Source organism: Microtus oregoni, unplaced genomic scaffold (genome assembly GCF_018167655.1).
Source record: "Microtus oregoni isolate MIOR12 unplaced genomic scaffold, Mior012 000038F_ref0000394, whole genome shotgun sequence".
NCBI lineage: Eukaryota > Metazoa > Chordata > Mammalia > Rodentia > Cricetidae > Microtus > Microtus oregoni.
In genome coordinates this window covers 17,852,091-17,875,646 of record NW_024543097.1, presented here as the reverse complement: position 1 = coordinate 17,875,646, position 23,556 = coordinate 17,852,091, and positions in this window count along the sequence as shown.

Here is a 23,556-nt window from a genome sequence, read left to right as displayed (position 1 = left end):
GTTATCTCTTCAGTTTATTATTGTTCAGAGGTTCTACAATTTATCTTGTGCACATTATATTTTTTTCAGACATGATAAAAAGGAATGGGGATGTTAACAGCTTTCTCTATTGGTCATCTGTTATATAGCTTCAGTGGTAAATGCTCTTCAGAAATATCCATAGTTCTCAGAAGCATTTGGGTATCAAAGGTCCATGCTATATTCAGAGAGTTCCAAAATGAGGAGAGGAACACTGGCAAAAAAAGTTTAACAATTCCTTTCAGTACTTTTAACTATCTTTTGGATTTGACAGTCATCATTTAGCTGAAGGTTTGGTAGAAAAAAAATACCAGAAGTTGGCTTTTCAAATCCATTGTCACTAAAAACACAGATTAGAAACTGATATAACACCCAGGTCACATTAAACAAGTCATGCTAGCTCTGGCAAGAATTCTACATAGAATGTGACAGATCAAGTTAAAGAGATTTCTACATTCTTGATGCTTTGGTTAGTGCATATTGGGGAGAAATCTGCCCTTAGAGGACATCTAAGGAAATATAGCTGTGCTGAATTTCTACAATGATTTTGATTTGACCTGTTCTAGGTTTTGATTTTTACTTCATTGAGTTGTAATTAAAAAATAAGACTGTGATTGGATTTTGTGGCATCACTTAAACTTTCTGTTTATATTGTATTAATTATATAGATTTGATCATTCCAAAGTTAAAAATCTAAGAATAAAATTCTTAGTGACATTAATTTTGCCTTACATCAAAAATTTCCTGGGGCCGTTTCTGTGTGTTGCTCACAGCTCTGTTTCTAGATGTTTTATTCATTCACCATTGTGTCTGGACATCCAGCATCTAAAACAGGGCTTGGTACATGAGTAGCAACATATATATTAAATGAATATCTTTCCTAAAGTTTGAATGTCACTACTTCTCTATGTCACTTGACTTGCCATAAATACCTGAGATGCTTTATATTTTAAAATACATATATTTCTATGAGAATTAATCCTTTTGCTGCGTATAAAAACAAAGCCACGAACAGATGAATCTGCACCCTGATTCCTTTTCCACCACACATGACAACAGCCATCTGTGTTACAGTTTTAAGAAGTGAGCTGGTAATGTTAACCATTTTGTCTTTAAGGGATGTACACACTCTTTCAAAGTATTACTGAGTACTATGCTCTTCACAATAAGACTAGCACTATTTCTAGTACAGGCCTGCAAATATGATGTTCAGGTTGTTCAGGTATCGGGAAGTGGCTTTGATAAAGACCAAACCAGTATCTGTTTTGCGCTCTGGTCTATGGAAGTTGAATTCTATTTCTTAGTCACGTCTAAATCTTAAATGCAACTATTCAAATGTTTATATTTTTGCTCGTTTTTGTTTTCTTTTTATTGCAGCAACCACGTCACTGAATTTAATGAAAACATGCTAAACATATTTATATTATAGATTTGTTTTTACTAAATTGAGGCTTATAAAATCTAGTCAATAAAACTGTGCAATGATTTTACTGTTGATCAAAGCATAATATTTTTCTGTGATATGATTTTATTGTTGTCCTGTTTTCTATTTGTGGAACAATATTTTGATCACTGTTTAAGTTGAATTTTATTTTCTGAGTAATTCTTCTGAGAAGACAGAGTTCCCATCTGGCCCAGCGGTAACTTGTCTCTGTGTGAAGTAGATCATGTTTACAGGTGTCCTTTAGGGAGACTCTCTTGGGTCCTCGTGTCATGAGCAGCAGATACATTAGAAAGATCACATGAGACCCTAGCCATGGAAAGGCCCGCTATTCTGGTGCTTGAGAAAAATCCATCTTTCGAATATGTCCTTACATTTGCCCTGTAGTTGGTACATGGTTGCATGAGCGGTGCTTCTGTGGAAATGCTGTTGCTCTTAGTTCATTTACTGGCCAGATGCCCATGTCATGGAACCACCACTATCCCTACCACTTCTGGTTCTAATTAGCACCCCATTTGTCAGCTTCTGCCCTTTGTGAGGACTTGAGTGGTTATAAATACTGCAATACCTTCTAACCTGTGAAAGTGGTGCTTCCAAAGACAAAGAAGAAAACCCAGCAGGCAGGAAGCCTGCATTATTGCCACCTGAGCTGGCCTTTTCTCTGGACAACTTCGAGCCTTAACATCTGCTCAGAGCACCACAGTTATTAAACTAAATAACAAAATACATTCGTCTGGATATAATAGTCTTCCCCTGGGATATAAGATGGAATTTACTTCTTTTTGAAAGAAAGTGAAACAGAGTTGACAGAGTCGTGTGTCTGTTTAGTGTCAAGGAAAGTAACCTGGGAAATGAGAGAGGAACTTATCAGGAAAGTTGCCCCTTTTTGACCGTGGTATGACTGTTGCCGTGGATATGCTTGTGTGTACTCTCTTACAATTTTTAATTACTGGGTTTAATTGTTGGCAGGTGGGTAAGAGTTCTGTTACATGTAATGCTTAATTGTTTATCCTTTGCTCTTTGTTAGAAATTGAATACATTTTAGAATGCATTAGTTTGAAAATGAGACTCAAGAGGTCTGTTGTGGTAATGTGTCCTTTTCCCTGCTAGAGGACAAAATAAACTCATATTAAAGTTTTAATTCTTGCAAGGTCAAAAACTTTCCTTGCAGGCAGAAATCACATGACTTCCAATAAATATAGAGGTCATCTATTTAATAAGTTTAATAAATGCAAAAGATAGTAGGAAAGTGTAGCCATTTTAGGTGTATATGAAAAGTCCTTTCTGAAATCAACATAGAGAAAGGGCATTATTAAATATTGTAATTACTCCCTAACTTTTAAAATTCATAATTATGGCCTATAGCTATCTTCTTTTCCTCATTTTACTTCCAAAGTTTCTTAGTAATGTCACAATTTCATCTGTACGTTGAACATACCTTCTTCATTCTCAAGACTCTCATTCTTAAAACTCTAGGAGGACACAGAGCTCACAATTTTGACTTTCAGAGAATGGAAAGAATACCAAGAAGGTTTAAGAGGCTTTAATGAATTAAAATTAAGTTATGTATTGCTGTATCGGGACTGTCTCATCAAACATGGAATTCTGGGATTAGGAACTATACTGTTCAACGTAATGGAGGAGACAAAAGCTGGTGAAAACGTCTAGAGGGTCTTACAATGGGTATCAGGAACTGACACATGGGGTAAACACTAGAGAAACAATGTCATAAAGCCACTGGTGAATCTTTGGGGCAATGGAAAGATATTGAGCAAGTCTGAGTTCTATTGGTTTCTACCCTCATCGGTGGTCCAGGATTGTCACATGCCTCAGCAGACTTGCCACTTGTCAGTATGTATCTCATGTAACAGCATGTTTGTATAACATATGTGATTACTAGCTGACCTGTTCATGTTCTAAGGAATGAAAATAGCATGATCCTTTGCAAAAAATCTGTTCTTGCAAAATGCAACAAAAAATATTGAGCAATAGATTTTGTCATTTTTGAATCTGACAAAAATATCTTTTATTTGGCCAAGTTAAAGAGTAAAATGTGTCACTTGCTAAGAATATATAATTTTGAGTTTTACTAACCTAAAATGCATGCTACATTTGTTTGCAGTGAGGCATAAATTGATGATTTGGATTGCTAAGTTATTTTACAGTTCTTATGCCACCTGAATCTGTTTCTCTATTTTTTCATTAGTCACATTCTTCCATAGCTTGTTCTATTCAAAGTTCTCAGACCTATTCCTTTGATATCTATTCCTTTGTAATCTAAAATTCTGTTATTATGTAAGTGTAGATAAATATTAAGCATGATAAGTGAAATGCTATTCAGAATTAAACTGTTCAAATGCCTTTAGAAATCTGAGATACAATTACATGTAAGATGTGTAATATGATTTTATTTGACTTGTATATGTATGTGCTGTGTCATGACTGCCACACATTCCGAAGCCATTGCCATCCATCCTACAAGCTGTCATTTTATAACTGCAACTCTGTAACATTTAACTAATATTTCGCCATTATTCTAATCACCCAGCGCCTGTTATGCCATGTTCTGCTTTCTGTTTATACAAATTTGTATTTTTAAGAATCTACATATAAGCCGGGCGGTGGTGGCGCACGCCTTTAATCCCAGCACTCGGGAGGCAGAGGCAGGCGGATCTCTGTGGGTTCGAGGCCAGCCTGGTCTACAGAGCTAGTTCCAGGACAGGAACCAAAAAGCTACGGAGAAACCCTGTCTCGAAAAATCAAAAAAAAAAAAAAAAAAAAAAAGAATCTACATATAATTGAGATAATACAGACTTGGGTTATTTTAGTAGCATGTGCCCTTCAGTCTCATTTATATTCTTGCAAGTGGTAGAATTTCTTTCCCCAACGGCAAATATTATTGCATCATTTGTGTTTAAGTGTACATGCATACATGTCCTTGCATATGTATGTGCAATGGGTACAGGTATGTGCATGCATGTGCCCATTGTTTCTCAATGGATAATTTAGGTTCTATCTATTTCTTAGCCATTGCTAATAGTGTTACAGTGAATATGGAGATGAACTTACTTTCTCTGTACTTGGATTTCAGTTATTTTGTGTTTATGGTATACATGTTGTTTTTTCATTCTAAAGTAAAAGGAGAAAAGAACTAGGTGAGAATATTTAATATTCAGTGAACAGTACTCTATCTCAAAGGACTTGGAATTTAGGATTGAAAAGAAATATTCCTGGTCATTTTGAAGGTATTGTCCTACTAAAATTGCCTCTCATTTACTTATAGCTTATGAAACTACTTGGATTTTTAAATTTTTATTTATATTGTTTTCTACTGCCTATAAATCCAGGAATCCTCCTACTCTCATGGGTTCTGAGCTTTCACTGTGGCTTGGTTCTTGTCACTAGGGATTAAGAGTCCCATTCAACTAAAATTTTATGCTCTTCAATTATGGAAAAATATATATATTTCTTAATTTTTTCAAAACATGGTATCTCTTTGTAAGAGCCATGGCTGTCCAGGAACTTACTCTGTAGACCAGTCTGGCCTTGAGCTCACAAAGATCCACCTGTCTCTGCCTCCTATCTATCATCTATCTATCTACATCATCTGTCTACAGATCTATCTACATCTATCTATCCATCTAACACCTATTTGTCTGTCTATCTATCTTTCTTTGTATGTATCTATCTAACATCTATCTATATAATTTGTATTCACTACAAAGAATTACTAACATGTGGAGCCTAAAATAATTTATTTCTTATTTTCTTTTATAGAAGTTAAGAATGGATTCATGGTGATTAGACACAAGAAATAGAGGGACCAGGGATGTCATTCAATAGGTTCTAAATTACAGTTAGGAGCAAAAAGTTAAAGAGTTCATTTGAACATCAGAGCATAATTAATGTATTTTAAATTGAAACAATTAAAATAATTTTGAAGGAACAAATATTGAAAGTGATAAATACTTTACCTGCTTTGAATATCATACCAATGCATACATTCAGGAACCGTTTTATGGTAATTTACTGATATGTACAGTTTTTATATATTAGGTAAATATTAATTTAGAGAAGGGTGTCAGTACAGATGGCACCATTCCTCAGGATAGTGATTCTGGTTAGCAGAAAATTTAAGAAAGACATGAGCTGGTGAGTGAGCCAGCAGGTGGCATTTGTCTCTAGTTACTGCCCTCGCTTTCTCTCAGTAATGGACTTTTATCTGGAAGTATGCGCTAAGTAGTCCTTTTCTTTACCTGACTCTCCAACAGGAAAACAAATAATCCTGGTTTATTTCAAGACACCTCTGAGAAAACTATGAAATCTGGTTGCTTAATTTAATATAATCATGCTTGCTTCTGATAACTGACCTGACAGTTTCCAATAACTCACAAGTAAATAAGTTAGATCAGCAGCATCTGGCATTAAATTGTCCACAGTACATAACAACTGGAAAAACACATTATTTCTGAAATGAGATTTTATTGAATGTGTGTCAACAAGAGCTTACTCTCTATATTCCACTGGAAAAAATCCATGTAAATAATCTTTTTATTTTTCTTACCTTATGGTACTAAGAATTCTCACCCTTATGACTTCTGCTAATGTTATAAGCTATGACACATACAAATTAGAATTATACCTGGTAATTAAAAGGGGAAGAAAATGAATAAATACCCAGAAAATATCAAATTGCTTAAATAGGAAGTCTTCATATTCAGTGTATATAGGACTTTATAAGATGACAAAGCACAGAATAATAGAAATGGGTTAATTTAAGATGTAAGAGTTAGCTAATAAAAAGCATAAGCTAATAGGCCAAGCAGTATTGTAATTAATACAGTTTCTATGTGATTATTTTGTATCTAGACGTCTGAGAAATGAATGAGCAGCCTCTGTCTACCAAGGTGTGAGCTTGAAAAAAAATTCTAGACATTCAAAAAGAAAACAGAGTTCAGTGCAGCTTCTTGGTAGCCATTTGTTTTGTCAGATGGACTCTGTTTGCTGGTGGTAAACAAGGACACCATGGCTCTTTTCAAATGTTTTCTGACTCAGCTTTAGTGGCAAAAACTGCACTGCTCTTTAAAAAATGTTGTCTTCCTGGTTCATGTTGTCAGAATGACCCTTGGCTCTTTTGGGAGGTCCTGCACTTAAATGGGGTCTGTGAGCAGCATGTTATAAGCTGCAAAATGGCAACATAGACCCGCTATATCGCTGGAGTTGGGGCGGTGGTATGTACAGCTCACAGAGAGAGTGAACATGCCTCCACCATATTGAACTGGGCAGAGACAAAAGGCAAAGCAGCCTTAATCCTAGCCATGCCTGCTTAGCATTTTTTTAAAGGCACTCCTGGTCAAAAATAATTACAGATACACAATAAAGACAGACTCAGATGAAAGAGACCTCTAAATGGGTCATGGTGTTGGATAAATGTGCGTAGGCTTGGGAGAGAGGACAAAGAGTTATAAAAATCAGTAAAAGGTTTAAAAAATGAAAAGTCATACAGTCATAGATTAAATGAGTAAAAATATAACAAGACATATGAAGTTGGAATATACACAGAGAGTCTGGATTATTTGTATTATTGTGTTTTCTTTGAATTTATGACTGTAAATGAGCTGAGTACAGAGACACATTTCATTGTATGGACTGCTAAGCTAACCAACATATATATTTTAAAGGTATCTTGACATCAAAATTTGGGTCTAAGGAAATATTGCTTTGGAAAAGAGGTTCTTCTTTTGTTTCAACTGAGAATGAGAACAAGTGTATTCCTTTCAGAATAACGTAACTTGATAGTCCAAAACGTCCTGAAAGGTCTTTGTGAACACCCAAAATATTTCATCCAACAAAAAAGCAGAAATCAGTTTGGAAAAAACCATGCCCAAATTCCTAAATATTGTTTATAAATGTCTGTTTTTACTTAAGAGGGTTATGATATAGAAATGAATACTTTGCATTTATATGCATCTTGGTTTATTGAAACGAATTTAGGTCAATTTTGTTATAACTATACTTCTGTTCTTGATTACAGTATTTTGTTTATGCAGCTTACTTAAAAATGTAATATATAATTAAAAATAGAGGTTAATAGTCATCTATAATATTCAAGCTTATTGTCATGTTAGTTAGATTTCCTAGATGTAAGATATATTTCAGATGGATAGGTATTTTTCAAATCTTTCAAAGACTAACAGAATATGGAACTTAAAATGTTTTAAGAACGTAGGACTTTTCATGACAATGAGACACATCTGCTCCTGGCAGCATCAATCTACTTCAAGAGGTTGATGGGCATTGAGGATGTTCCTTATGGAGTTGATTAGTCATTTGGGCAAGAAACTGCTTTTGCCTGGACTGCTTGATGGTATGCTGTATAAACTGGTCATACCTAAGTTCATTCTTTAGTTGCCTTGAGAAGGTAAGATGGTCCTTCCAGGTTCCTGCTTTACGAGAGACCTGCCAGATATTTTTCAGGACACAGAAGAGAGCAAATGATGAACTTTGTCAGTACAAGGCATAAGAGACCTTCAAATTTTCTGTTTCATGGAAATGTATGCCACATACTATGAGCCTGTAGGTTGAAGGTAGATGCAGCAATGTTACAGAAGAAATTTGGGTGACTGTCCAGGTAGAAAGATGTTTCTGCCACTTCTAGAGTTTTGGAAGTTTCTTACAATGCCCTTCCTGTTTACTTAAGTAATATTATATCCTTCTGGAGACTTTGATGGAGTTGAAGAAAGACATTTTTAGATTTATAAAAGATATATTAGATATAAAATTTAAACACACTAAGATAAAATAGATGATAGAGTATTTTCCTTAAGTTGTGAAATATAAATGGACTAAATATTGTAACTGTAATTCTTGCTCAATAACTGTTTTATTTTATGTAATCATGCTACATTAAAACTAAAACCTTCCTTTTTCTTTAAACAGAAAAGGTGAGGTGATGTGAAATTCACCCTTGCATGCTGTGAATATGTTTTATTACCATTGATTAATAAAGAAACTGCTTTAGGCCTATAGCAGCTCAGAACAGAGCAAGGCAGGCATTACAAGCTGAGATAGAGGAGAAACAAAAGTGGATTCAGAGAGAAGATGTGTAGTTGCAAAAAAAAAACCAAAAAACAAAAAACAAAAAAAACAAAACAGACACTGGTGACAAAACACAGAATAATAGAAATAGTTAATTTATGATGTAAGAGTTAGCTAATAAAAAGCTTAAGCTATTAGCCCAAGCAGTGTTGTAATTAATACAGTTTCTGTGTGATTATTTGGCTCTGGGAGACTGGGAAATGAATAGTTTCTGTCTACCATGTGGTGCAAGTTTGTGTAGCACTCACTATGTAGGGAAAACTGATCTTGATTTCATCATCCTTTCGCCTCTACTTTCGAAATGCTAGTACTATAGACATGTCCTATCTTACTGAGCACCTTTATTTACTAAGGAAGTACAATAAAATATTAACATTGATGACATGGATGGATCAGTTCCAATAGTATAGTATAATACATGTTATTTAGAATGTATGAATTACTTATTTTTAAAAACTCAATTTGGTATTTTTAGATTGCAATTGTCTATGAACCCCTGAAACATTAAAAAGAAAACTTAGGTATTTGAGGATACCCTTGGATTCTCTATTGTCCTGATTCTTTCATAAAAACCTTTCCTGAATCTCCCCTTTTTCTGATAACTTCCTGTTTTTTCTTTTTTTGTGGAGTGTCGGAGACCAGCTTTAACAAGGATACCACTTACCAGGTTAGGTTCATGCGGAATAGAAAAATAAGTAAAGATAATGAAGATGCAAGTGAAAATAATAAATAGACACGTAGTATTGCATTAGGAGGGAGTTCCAGCGAATATTGAAAATTGCCCTTGTTTAATTTTCATTTGCTTAAATACCCTGACCCCAAAAGGGAGGAGTATAATAAAAACTGCCAGACGAACTGAAGGATTATGAGCTACCTTCTTAGTTAAACATTCTGTTGCCAAAGCAAGACAAGTAACTCTCGCATCCTAGACCAAAACATTCTGTAGGCAAATCACTCCCTGGGTGGAATCTATAGTTACCTCCCTAAGAGAGTAGAAAGCTAGTTGGATCCTTAGAATTTTGTTTGAGATAGAAACAGATATACATGAAATATCAGGTCTGGATATTAGCCATATCTGTTATTTGAACTGTTGATGATATCCTTAAAGGAACAGAAGTAAGTTCCAACTCTCTGACCATTAGGCAAGGTAGAACGAACCCATACCTATGGGCCTTGTCAGTGAACCAGTGTTAAGACACCTTTGGATGTTCTATATATAAACTCTTGTCATGAAGACATGTTTCACATCAAGACATGTTTTATCATCAAAGTATTAACAGTGATATTCAAGCACTTAGCCAGCATCAAAAAGTATTTGCTGAATAAACCCACCTTAGCCAACACACTCTATAAACCTTGTCTAATCTAAAGGCATTTTAAGGTTCAGGAAATTAATAATTTCCATTAATCCTGATTTATATAATAAAGTAGATTAGGTAAGGAAGGGAAGTGAACTGATTAGTCTTTCCTTATAAGCATAGTTAATTTTGATGATGGCTGTTTAATCACTTGCTACTGTTTTGACAGTGATATCAGATATGTCTCTACCTTCATGACTTTAGGCCCTCCTACAAATGTTCTAAAAGTTAACAATGAGATAACATCATGGTAGACATTTGTTTATCTTTTAATACAATCCCCTTATAATTTCACCAAATTTTAATGTGTATAAAACTTGGATAAGCTTATACTTAAGAAAGTTGGCCACACCTTGACATTGCCATACTGTTGTCTTCTATATTTCAGATGGTCCCCCATGTCAGATGGTCCCATGCTCACTGCAGATTCTGCTCTCATAGAGACCTCTAACAGTCCAGGTCCTTTCTACTTTCCCTTCTTCTCCCATTGATTGTGCTTACATCCTTGCTTTTCTGGACTTTCTTTCACTAACCTTCATGTAATTCTAACAATGTGATGGATTTGAATTTCAACCTAACGCTGTGGTTCATATGTACTTCATAATCGTGTACTCTGATATTAAGTCATGCTTGTGGTAGCATCATTTTGAGTCTCCCGAAATTATCTTTTCAAACTTGTAGACAAAAACTATTTGTCAAATCCTACCCACATTTTCTCTTTGTGTCTACTCTGACTATCCACTTTGGCATCCTGTTGTCAGCATTCTCTATTCCTTTTTGACACCACTCAAATGCTGTTTCTTTTTTTTTTTTTTTGCTGTTATTTTGTTTTATGTTTTATTGGCAGACTCTCTTTACAAGGAGGATGTTGTCATCTTATATTTTCTTGATAACATTATAACCTCCATGAGAGTTAAAGATAAAAACATTGTTTCAGGATGTCCCTGTAATGCTTAAGCCAGTCAAACCTCTGACCGTCACAGCTGGGCACTCAAGACAGCAACCCCAATTTCACCTGCTTTTGTTGATCTACCAGACCTTCTACTCTGTAGAAACTAGTCTCTTCATCTTATTAAAATAGAAATTATAGTTGTATGCATTAAAAATATCTTCTTTGACTTTACATCATCTGAAATGGCTAGGAAGTTACTTTGGGGAGCTACTATGAAGTTTCTGCCATAAATGCACAAACTATCAATCCCAGCCTTGCTTTCATTCAAAGTTCTTCTTCCATTAATAGTTAAAACCAATGTCATTAATGTTCACATAAAGTAATCCTGGCACATTGGTGATAGATAAAGCAGACATGGCAGAACTATCATCGGCCTAGGTGCTACCAAAAGGTAAAGGAAGTTTGTGCACAGAAGGTCCTTATGTTGATGCACACATTCAGATGTTACTCTCAACTCCAGCTTGTAGACCAAAGGTTCAACTAATTTGAATACAAGAAGAGTTTGTCACAGTTAATTAGGATACTTTTGCTTAAAGGTAGTAAGTAAACATGTTGTTAGTATTCTTCAAATTATGCCAAATTCACCTACCTGATTTGGGGGGTTAACTTGACATGCCCAAGAAGAGAGAAACTCATTTGGGGATACATCTCCATTAGACTGTATTTTGTGGTATCTGGTTGGAAATTTTAATTTCAACAAAATTTTTGTGAAGAAGAAGACAAAATTTCTATGTAGAACCACAGTGATTAGTCCTTGGAAGAAATTGCCTACATGAAAAATTATTACATTTCCTTAGACTTTCCATCTTTTAAATTATCTGACAAATTATTTTTCTGAATAACATAATACTTGCTTATTGCAATGCTTTCTTCAAGTGTTTATCCTCAAATGCTTGTTTTAACTCAGAAACTAAAATTTCCACAGTAAGCACTGGAAATCTTTTTGGTCAGGTGAAGTTCCTTACTCTATACCAGTGGTTCTCAACTTTCCTAATGCTGAAGTCTTTTAATATAGTCCCCCATGTGTGGTCACCTCAAACCAAACAATTACTTCAGTTGCTTATTCATAACTGTAATTTTGCTACTGTTGTGAATTGCAATATATATTGCCAATAAAACACACACACACACACACACACACACACACACACACACACGCACACAGATATATGGAGATAGAGGTTTGCCAAAGGCATCTTAATCTATAGTTTGTGAACTGTTGATGTAGATGCTTCTAAAGGGAATATCATTCCTCACACCAGAGACTTCATGTCTTTAATTGAACTACTTGGGATTCTATCAGCCTAGCACCTACCTAATTCATCTAGTCTTTCCATAGAAATCCTGAAGTAACCCAGTTCACATATTCACCCAGTTTTTACCGTCACCCAGCAGGGAACTCCCTTCATGTTACTGAAGTCCTTTTGCGCTATCCTCACATTCCCAGAGTTTAAAAAAGCGAAATATTGTTCCTCTTAGAATCTTAGCTCTTTGATGGGAACTCAGAGTATGTGCCTATTGCTTTTACATATTGCATGCTTCCAAATACTTGATATTTAATAAATACACTCAGAATGACATAACAAAGAGATCACATTTGTTTTCTCACTGGGACTTCCAGCAACCAGAATTTTCAAAGTAGAGAACACTTGGGCATTAGTGAATTCCTTTTCATCATACTTTAAACTACTTTCCTTTTTCTCTGAATACTTTTAAATTTACTGTCTCTTTCCCCATATATCTCCTTAATCTTAAATGTGTGATAGTTCTGTTTCAGAATTTTTAAATTTGTGGGAGGTTGTTAGGAAGATGGCAAATTGCTAGAGAAAGGGAATTCTAGCAGGACCCCCATCTCTTTAGTGCCATGATTGTTTGGCAGGAACTCATAAGCTAATGTTTGACTTGTCTCCTTCCATCTACTTCCCCACAACACACATCCAAGAGAGATGGACAATTTGTCCTGGAAAGTATCCAGGATTGAGGGAAAAAAGGTAAAATAAGATAAAATTTATTTAAAAAGATAAAAGTTTCTGTGTGTGTGTGCCTGTGTGTGTGTGCGTGTGTGTGTGTGTATGTGTGTGGAAGTGTGCATGCATTTGTGTACATGTGTGTTTCCTATTCCACACACAAAATCTACTTTGAAGAGACAGAGTACAAAGTTACATGGCCAAGTGTGTTCAGACAGTCTGGGTGAAGATGGTCCAACTCATCTCCCCATGTTAACAGGTGAGTAGGGAAGCTGGCAACAGCAGATTTCCCTCAGGATAAAGAGTTCTCTGGGACTAAATGGATACAAGGGCAGTAAGGTCTCAGAGACTCAAGTTGAATGTCAGCTTTTCTCATGAGTCCTGTCACACACTCCGACAGCATAAGAGCTCTGGCTCTTGTCGTGATGAAGCTGTAATAAGACGACTATGATGACAGAAATTCCCTAGGTCTCAGTACCTGCAATAACAAATATTCAATGCCATGACACTGTTTTTACTGTTTTGTTAGGTCTGACTAATGAGTGACCATTTTATTTCCTTGTTGGTTATTTCCTAAATAATATGTAATTTTATTTCTTACCACAAGTAGTTAAAGATTTATGTTTTGTTTTCTCTGTGATCACGTGTGGCTGAAAATTTTTTCCTGTTCAACTTAGATATTTGGTTTAAATTTTCAGCCAAAAAAGTAACAAATTAGCCACATTATTTTCTCTTCTACCTTTTATTTAAGTCATAAAGTCCATTTGCTAAAGGTCTTGAAAATTTATTTAGTAGGACTGAAAAATGATCATTTTGATATCAGATTTCAAGGAATTTTATTATTGTTTTTGTATGTGTTTATGAGAGGGAATATTTAAAATAATAGGAATAAAATAGGTAGCATATCATACATGTAGAAGGTCAAATGAGACAGAGAGTAGACACAATTAAATGCTTCCAAAAGATTAATTTAAATCTCATTTGAGAGTGCTTGAGTTGGAAGCATTCACATCCTTTACAAAATCAGTTTTTGTAAAATAAGCGTAAACTTCCCTAGTAGCAGTGCCAAGGATACACTGTTAGTTGTGACTAAGTTTATGCCCTTGAACAGAAAGCAAAGCATTCTGCTATGGGAAATTAATTGAAGTGATTTACGTGTATGATTTTATTCATCCAAAATAAGTCACATAGAAGACAAAAATGAATGTATTTTCAGAACAAAATGACCCCTTGGCCCCCTGAAAGCAGGGAGCAAAATAATTCTGGGATAGAAAGGGATTTAAGTTAGTGCTGGGAAACTTTTCCAGTTATACAATGAAGTTGTGGCCTGAGGGGACTGCATCTTGCTGTGGGCAATTCTACCACTTCAAGTATTCTGAAGCCCTAAACAATTTAATCAGTTCTCTTCCCAATTTATATGCATAGATGATAATTCAGGGAGCTGGGGATCACCAGGTGCCCTATTATTAATATCCGGCATGTAATATTTCATTCAGAAAGGAATGACTATGGTTTTGGGGACCCACAGCCAGAAACTAAAAGAAATGTGGCTACACTTTATTATAAGTGACAAATCTCTTTGCTCCCTTTGGTATTCATTGTGGTATCATTAATCAGTTTTGAACTCCTGATAATAAATCTTTGATGTTCCAAAATATGTGAAAATGCATTATTTTTCTGTTGTCCAGTATTCTACATGCCACAGTCTTTCTTTAAAAACAACCAAAAGGTTCTAAAACCAAAAAAAAAAAATCTTTAGTTTAAATTCAGCTATTCAACTCTTTCACTTTTGAGACCATCATGACTACCTTGGGATCTCATTAAGAACTGTGAAGATTGCTTTGTCATTTCTATATTGTCCCTGGAAGGAAAATAAAACTGTCCTTTTGATTTTGAACATGTAGTCTAGAAATATTGTCGATCTCTACAGTATGAATATGTATATTTGCCTGTTCTTACATCCAGTGCAGATGATGAGTGTAGAAAGGGAGGAGAGGGGGAAAAAAGATGTCCATTTGGTCCACGTCCTGATGAGAACATTATCCATCTGTTCTTAATAGACTGTAATCAGCCCTATTTATTTTTGATTTTATTTTCTAAAAGAAATTGACAAAGACAAAAAAAAAAGATGCTTTTAGGAGTTGGGAAAAATAACTTCCTCATCACGAATCCCCACTGATCACATTTTAATCATGTCTCAGACCCCAGCAGTAAGCAATATCAATAGATTAAAATAAAGCCCTTACAATCTGCAATCAAATAGGAACAATGGAATTTAATGTCTGACATTCACATTTTCAAGATGTATTTTTAATTTTTTATCTCAGCCATGCTAATATCTACTTATTTAAGACAAAGCCTGGATGGTAACATTTTTTTTATGGCCTACATCCAAGTCTTGCTTCCTAGAGGAATATCACTATGTTTCTTTTCAGTGATTCAGCTGAATATTTTATTATTATTTTGATTGAGCGCTACATTTTTCTCTGCTCCTCTTCCTGATGAATTTTTCTTTTAAACCTGAAAGTATCTGTGGCAGCCTTTTGGCTTTGCTCTATATTCCAATCTGTGCATTGATACAAACTTGGTGGTGTATGGCTGTCTGTCCCACCCACACTAACCTGGTTGTACAATACAGGTCCTCTGGTGCCTTGTGCACACTATGCTCTTGTTTCAAATGGCATGAGTTGTTTTCCATGTCTGAAGCACAATGTTGTCTTGAGTCTTTACTTTAAAATTTTATATTCTGCGGGAGGGCAAGGGGAGGGCGGTAGCTCCTTTGTCCCCATAGCCTGCCTGCAGCAAGCAGAGTGGGCCCTTTGTTTGCGAGCTAACCAAGCAGCATGGAGTTTCCATCTGGGCACCGAGTGAAACACCATTGTTTTGAGTGAGTGCTGCCGCAGCTGGGAACATACCTCAGCCCGCCTACACTTCCTGGCCATCCTACAGGGGCTATACTCCCCTATACCTCCTCTCTCTTCCTATCCCATCCAGATTACATCCAGATCCCCCCACCCCCTGTCTCCCTCCCTCCCTCCCTCCCTCCCTCCCTCCCTCCCTCCCCTCTTTGGCGGCATAGTACCTCCCTGCTCAGCCTGCTTGGGCTCTGGGACCGAACCCGAATCGGGAGGGCAAAGGGGAGGGAGGCAGCTCCTTTGTCCCCATAGCCTGTCTGCAGCAAGCAGGGTGGACCCTTTGTTTGCGAGCTAACCAAGCAGCAAGGAGAACCAATCTGGACACCAGGAGAAGCATCACTGGGGAGTGACATCACTGGGAAGGTACATCAGTGGGCAAGAAGACCTGATCCTGTAAAAGAAGATCCATAGGGGAGTATTGGGAGGAAGAGATGGGCAGATGCCAATGCAAGAATTCACCCAACAATCTGAAAAACCACACGAAACCACCAGAAGCCAGCGACCTCACAACAGGAGGACATGAACACCTTAATCAAGAAGAAGTAGAAAAAACTGACTTCATGAAAGTGATTGACACCCTTAAACAGCATGTAAAAAATGCCCTTATAGAAATGGATGAGAAGTATAACAGAAAGTTCGAGGAATTAAGTAAATCAGTGAATGATACCCTAGGAAACCATGGAAAAACAATCAAGCAGATAATGGAAACAGTTCATGACTTGAAAACTGAAATGGAGACAAAGAAGAAAACACAAACAGAGGGCCTGCTGGACATGGAAAATCTAGGTAAAGGAATAGAGACTACAGAAACAAGCATAACCAGCAGAATACAAGAGATAGAAGAAAGAATCTCAGATTCTGAGGATAACATAGAGAAAATAAATGCACTGATCAAAGAAAACAGCAAGTCCAAAAAACTCTCATCACAAAACATTCAGGAAATATGGGACACAATAAAAAGACCAACCTAAGAATAATTGGAGTAGAAGAAGGAGAAGAAGTGCAGCTCAACGGTACAGAAAATATACTTAATAAAATTATAGAAGAAAACTTTCCCAACCTGAAGAAAGAGGTACCTATGAAGGTTCAAGAAGCATACAGAACACCAAATAGGCTGGATCAAAAAAAAAACATCCCCTTGCCATATAATAATCAAAACACAAAATATACAGAATAAAGAAAGAATATTAAGAGCCGCAAAGGAAAAAGGCCAAGTTACTTATAAAGGTAAACCTATCAGACTTACACCTGACTTCTCTATGGAAACCATGAAAGCCAGAAGGTCCTGGATAGATGTACTCCAAAAACTAAGAGACCATGGATGCAAACCCAGACTACTATATCCAGCCAAGCTTTCGTTCACTATAAATGGAAAAAACAAAATTTTCCAGGATAAAAAAAATTTAAACAATACGTAGCCACAAATCCAGCCTTACAGAAAATAATAGAAGGAAAATCACTAACCAAGGAGTCCAACAATGACCACAATAACTCAGACATCTAGAGACCTTTCACCAGCACAACTCAAAGAAGGGAAACACACAAACCCTACTACTAAAAAAAGTGACCGGAGTTAACAACCACTGGTCATTAATATCACTTAACGTCAATGGGCTCAACTCACCTATAAAATGGCACAGGCTAAGAGATTGGATACGAAAACAGGATCCAATATTATGCTGTCTACAAGAAACACACCTCAACCACAAAGACAGGCACCTACTCAGAGTAAAGGGCTGGGAAAAGGCTTATCAAGCAAATGGACCTAAGAAACAAGCAGGCGTGGCCATACTAATTTCTAACAAAGTTGACTTCAAACTTAAATCAATCAGAAGAGATGGAGAGGGACATTTTATACTCATAACAGGAACAATTCATCAGGAAGAAGTCTCAATCCTGAATATCTATGCCCCTAATATAAAAGCACCCACGTACGTAAAAGAAACATGACTAAAACTCAAGGCAGCCATCAAACCGCACACACTAACAGTAGGAGACATCAACACTCCTCTCTCACCAATGGACAGGTCAATCAGAAAGAAACCTAACAGAGAAATAAGAGAATTAATGGAGGTAATGTAGCAAATGGACTTAACAGACATCTATAGACTCCACCAGGAAAGAGAATTACAGGCCAATCTCACTCATGAACATCGACGGAAAATCCTCAACAAAATACTGGCAAAACGAATCCAAGAACACATCCGAAAAATTATCCATTATGAACAAGTAGGCTTCATCCCAGAGATGCAGGGCTGGTTCAACATATGAAAATCTATCAATGTAATCCATCATATAAATAAACTGAAAGAAAAAAAAAACATATGATCATTTCATTAGATGCTGAATAAGCATTTGACAAAATTCAACATCCCTTTATGATAAAAGTATTGGAGCGATTAAGGATACAAGGGTCATACCTAAATATAATAATAGCTATATACAGCAAGCCGACAGCTAACATCAAATTAAACGGAGAGAAAATCAAAGCCATCCCACTAAACTCAGGAACACGACAAGGCTGTCCACTCTCGCCATACCTCTTCAATATAGTGCTTGAAGTTCTAGCAATAGCAATAAGACAACATAAGGGAATCAAGGAGATTCGAATTGGAAAGGAAGAAGTGAAACTTTCATTATTTGCAGATGATATGATAGTGTACATAAGCGACCCCCAAAACTCCTCCAAAGAACTTTTACAGCTGATAAACAGCTTTAGTAATGTGGCAGGATACAAGATCAACTCCAAAAAATCAGTCCCCCTCTTATACACAAAGGATATGGAAGCAGAGAGGGAAATCAGAGAAGCTTCACCATTCACGATAGCCACAAACAGCATAACATATCTGGGGGTAAAGCTAACCAAGGAAGTGAAAGATCTATTTGATAAGAACTTTAAGGCATTGAAGAAAGAAATTGAAGAGAATACCAAAAAATGGATGGACCTCCCTTGCTCTTGGATTGGGAGGATCAACATAGTAAAAATGGCAATTCTACCAAAGGCAATTTATAGATTCAATGCAATCCCCATCAAGATCCCATCAAAATTCTTCACAGATCTGGAGAGGACAATAATCAACTTTATATGGAAAAACAAAAAACCCAGGATAGCCAAAACAATCCTATACAATAAAGGATCTTCTGGAGGCATTACCATCCCTGACTTCAAACTCTATTGCAGAGCTACAGTAATGATAACAGTGTGGTACTGGCATAAAAACAGAGAAGTCGACCAATGGAATCCTATAGAAGACCCGGATTTTATCCCACAAACCTATGAACACCTCATTTTCGATAAAGGAGCTAAAAGTATGCAATGGAAGAAAGAAAGCATCTTCAACAAATGGTGCTGGCACAACTGGATGTCAACTTGTAGAAGAATGAAAATAGACCCATAGCTCTCACCGTGCACAAAACTCAAGTCCAAATGGATTAAAGACCTCAATATCAGCCTGAACACACTGAACCTGATAGAAGAGAAAGTGGGAAAACCCTACAACAGGAGATCACTTCCTATGTGTAACCCCATCAGCACAGACATTAAGGGTAACATTGAATAAATGGGACCTACTTAAACTGAGAAGCTTCTGTAAATCAAAGGACACTGTCACTAAGACACAAAGGCAACCTACTGACTGGGAGAAGATCTTCACCAACCCTGAAACACACAAAGGTCTGATCTCCAAAATATATAGAGAACTCAAGAAACTAGACTTTAAAATGCTAACTAACCCAATTAAAAAATGGGGCACTGAACTGAACAGAGAATTCTCAACAGAAGAAGTTCAAATGGCCAAAGACACTTAAGGTTGTGCTCAACTTCCTTAGCAATCAGGGAAATGCAAATCAAAACAACTTTGAGATATCATCTTACACCTGTCAGAATGACTAAAGTCAAAAACACCAAGGATAGCCTTTGCTGGAGAGGCTGTGGAGGAAGGGATACCCTCATCCATTGCTGGTGGGAATGCAATCTTGTGCAACCACTGTGGAAGTCAGTGTTTCGGTTTCTCAGGAAATTCGGGATCAACCTACCCCTCGACCCAGCAATTCCACTCCTGGGAATATACCCAAGAGATGCTCTATCATATGACAAAAGCATTTGTTCAACTATGTTCATAGCAGTATTATTTGTAATAGCCAGAACCTGGAAACAACCTAGATGCCCTTCAATGGAAGAATGGATGAAGAAAGTATGGAATATATACACACTAGAGTACTACGCTGTGGTAAAAAACAATGACTTCTCGAATTTTGCATGCAAATGGATGGAAATAGAAAACACTATCCTGAGTGAGGTATCCCAGACCCAAAAAGATGAACATGGGATATACTCACTCATAATTGGTTTCTAGCCATAAACAAGGGTCACAGAGTCTACAATAGGTGAACCTAAAGAAGCTAAGTAAGAAGGTGAACCCAAGGAAAAACATATAGTTATCCTCTTGGCTAAGGGAAGTAGACAAAATTGCCGGGGAGAAAATTGGGATCTTGGGGGTGGGGTGGGATGGGTGTAAGGGGAGATGGGGAGAGAAAAGGTAGAAAGGAAGGAGGGGGGGGACTTGGGGAAACAGGAGTATTGGGATAAAGGAAGGGTGGATAAGGAAGCAGGGAACCACAATTCTTATTTAAGGGAGCCACTTTAGGGTGGGCAAGAGACTTGACCCTAGAGGGGCTCCCAGGTGCCCAAGCTGAGGTTCCCAGTTAGTTCCTTGGGCAGCTGAGGATAGGGAACCTGAAATGACCCTATCCTAGAGCAATACTGACGAATATCTTGCATATCATCATAGAACCTTCATCTGGTGATGGATGGAGACAGAGACAGAGACCCACTCTTGAGCACTGAACTGAGCTCCCAAGGTCCCAATGAGGAGCAGAAGGAGGGAGAACATGAGCAAGGAAGTCAGGACCACGAGGGGTGCACCCACCCACTGAAACAGTGGAGCTGATCTATTGGGAGCTCACCAAGGCCAGCTGGACTGTGACCGAAAAAGCATGGGATAAAACCGGACTCTCTGATCATGTGAAACAATGAGGGTTGATGAGACGCCAAGGACAATGGCACGGGTTTTGATCCTACTTAATGTGCTGGCTTTGTGGGAGCCTAGCCAGTTTGGATGTTCACCTTCCTAGATATGGACGGAGGGGGGAGGACCTAGGACTTATCACAGGGCAGGGAACCCGTATTGCTCTTTGGACTGGAGAGGGAGGGAGAGAAGAGTGGGGGGGAGGGGGAGAAGGGTGGGAGGAGGGGGAGGGAAATGGGAGGCTGGGAGGAGGTGGAAACTTGTTTTTTTTTCTCCTTTTCTCAATAAAAAAAAATCATTCTTCAAAAAAAAATCTTAAAAACAAAACAAAAAAAATTTTATATTCCTTTCTTCTCCCTTTGTGGTCTGTTTTCTGTTTTCCATATTTCATTCTTTCTCTTTCTTCATTTTACCTCATTTCACTCTCTTTTCTAGTAGATTATGCAAAACCATATAAAGATGCCAAGCTTGCTTAACCATACTTTTATTGTCTTTTTATACTTTTTTACACAGTTTAGGTAGTTATGAATAATAGTTTGAATGTTTAGTATATTCCCCAGAATTTTCATTTTTTGCTTTTGTTTGGAGATAAAATCTTACTATTTAGTCCTGTCTTGCCTGAAATTTGCCATATAGAACAGACTGACGTTGGGCTCTTAGAGATTTTTCTACTTCTGTCACCCAAGTCCTGGATTTAAAGGCACATCCCACCTCACCTGGTATTTGTTAGAATTTTAAACCATATTCCCAAACTATGTTTGGTAGTCTCTGTCATGTTGTAGATTATCCATTTTGCAAACATATTCTTATTTTTGCTAACATATATTCCTGTATTCAACATAACCCATACATTCATAGCCCTTTTCAATGCAGTGAATGAAAGAAAAATGTCCCTTGTAGGATTACGTCTATGGTCATTTGACCTCCAGTTAGTGGTACTGCATGGGGAGGCTATGGAACCTTTATGAAGGAGAGCCTTGCTGGAGGTCCCTTGCCACTTGGGACAGGCTTTGAGAATTTATAGACTTATCCTACTTCCTGTTCTAACTCTCCCTTCCGGTGTGTAGATGAAGATGTGACCAGCTGGCCCCTACTCCCACCTCCCATCATTTATTCCCTTCTGTAAAGCCTTCCCCACAATGACAATTTCCACCCATCCTTCTGTAAACAGAAGGTAAAGCAAATCCATTCTTCCTTAAGTTGTTTTGGTCATGGTATTTACTCACTAAATAGGGGTAAAGCCATTGAAGCACAGTAACCAAACATCAGTCATAGGAACTATTTTTTATAATTTTTCATACCAGAATCTTTTACGCTGTCCTTTAATTTCCTTATCCTTCCTTCCAATTTCCTCACACTCTTCACGTTTGAGAAAGTATTCTTTATAGCAGCCTGACTCAACAAAACCTTTTAAACTTTTAATTAAAATTCACATTTATTTATTCTATGTAAACATTTTACAGGTTATTTCTGTTATTAAGACAGTAATAAGAATGTCTTATTTTAAAAATGAAATAGCTACTTTTACTTCTCAAGAAACCTAACATGTTTTTCTTTTTAAAAGTAGACATGGAGATGTGGACAGGAATATTTTTTGTTATTAGAACCTTTTAGTTCTAATCAGATTTTAGATTAAGTATATGTATGTATGTATTTTATTGCCTTTCAGTATACCTCCTTCTGCCAAATTCTTCCTATCTCTTTTCGTTCTTACATTGCTGGGCATCCACAAATCTTTGTTCATGGAAGTCCTTAAAATGTAGAAGTATGGATTTAGAAATTAGTTGAAAACTATGAGGATGTTTGCATCTAGTTAAGTACAGGGCTCATACCTATCTTATTTTCTTTTATCTTTGACCATTTTCTTCTGAGATTATTTGCTCTTCTACTAGGTATCCGCTGCTGGCACAGTAACAGTCAAACTGAGAGAGAAGTCCAGGAATGTTGTTTTCTAATTGAATCTCAACTTTATCTTTCTTGATGGTCTTCTATTCACATGCCACTTGCCCTGTTCTCTCCTTCTCCCCCTCCTCCTCCTTCTCCTTCTCCTTGTTATCCTCCTCCTCCTCCTCCTCCTTTTTCTTTGATTTTTTCCATATCTATTGAGCTCTACATTTTTCTCTTCTCCCCTCCCTACCTCTCCCCCTCCAAGGTCCCTATGCTCCCAATTTACTCAGGAGATCTTGTCTTTTTCTACTTTCTACTTCCCATGTAGTTTATATCTACGTAAGACTCTCTTAGTGTCCTCCTTGTTGTGTAAGTTCTCTGGGATTGTGGTTTGTAGGCTGGCTTTCTTTGCTTTATGTTTAAAATCCACCTATGAGTGAGTACATGTGATAATTGTGTTTCTGTGTCTGGGTTACCTCACTCAAAATAATGTTTTTTAGTTCCATCCATTTTTCTGTAAAGTTCAAGTTGTCATTATTTTTTCTTCTGTATAGTTCTCCATTGTGTAAATGTACCACTTTTTTTTATCCATTCTTCGATCAAGGGGCATTTAGGTTGTTTCCCCATTCTGGCTATGACAAACAAAGCTGCTATGAACATAGTTGAGCACATGCCCTTGTGGCACAGGGCTTCTCTGTGTACGAGCCCTAGCTGTCCTGAAACTAGCTTTAGTAGACCAGGCTGACCTTGAACTCACAGAGATTCGCACTCCTCTGCCTCCGGAGTGCTGGGATTAAAGGCCCGGGCCACCACTGCTTGACTTTGCCCTGTTTTCTATGTAGGGTTAGGTTTTGCAGAAGAAGCAGTCATCCTGCAGTCTGAGGTAAGAATTC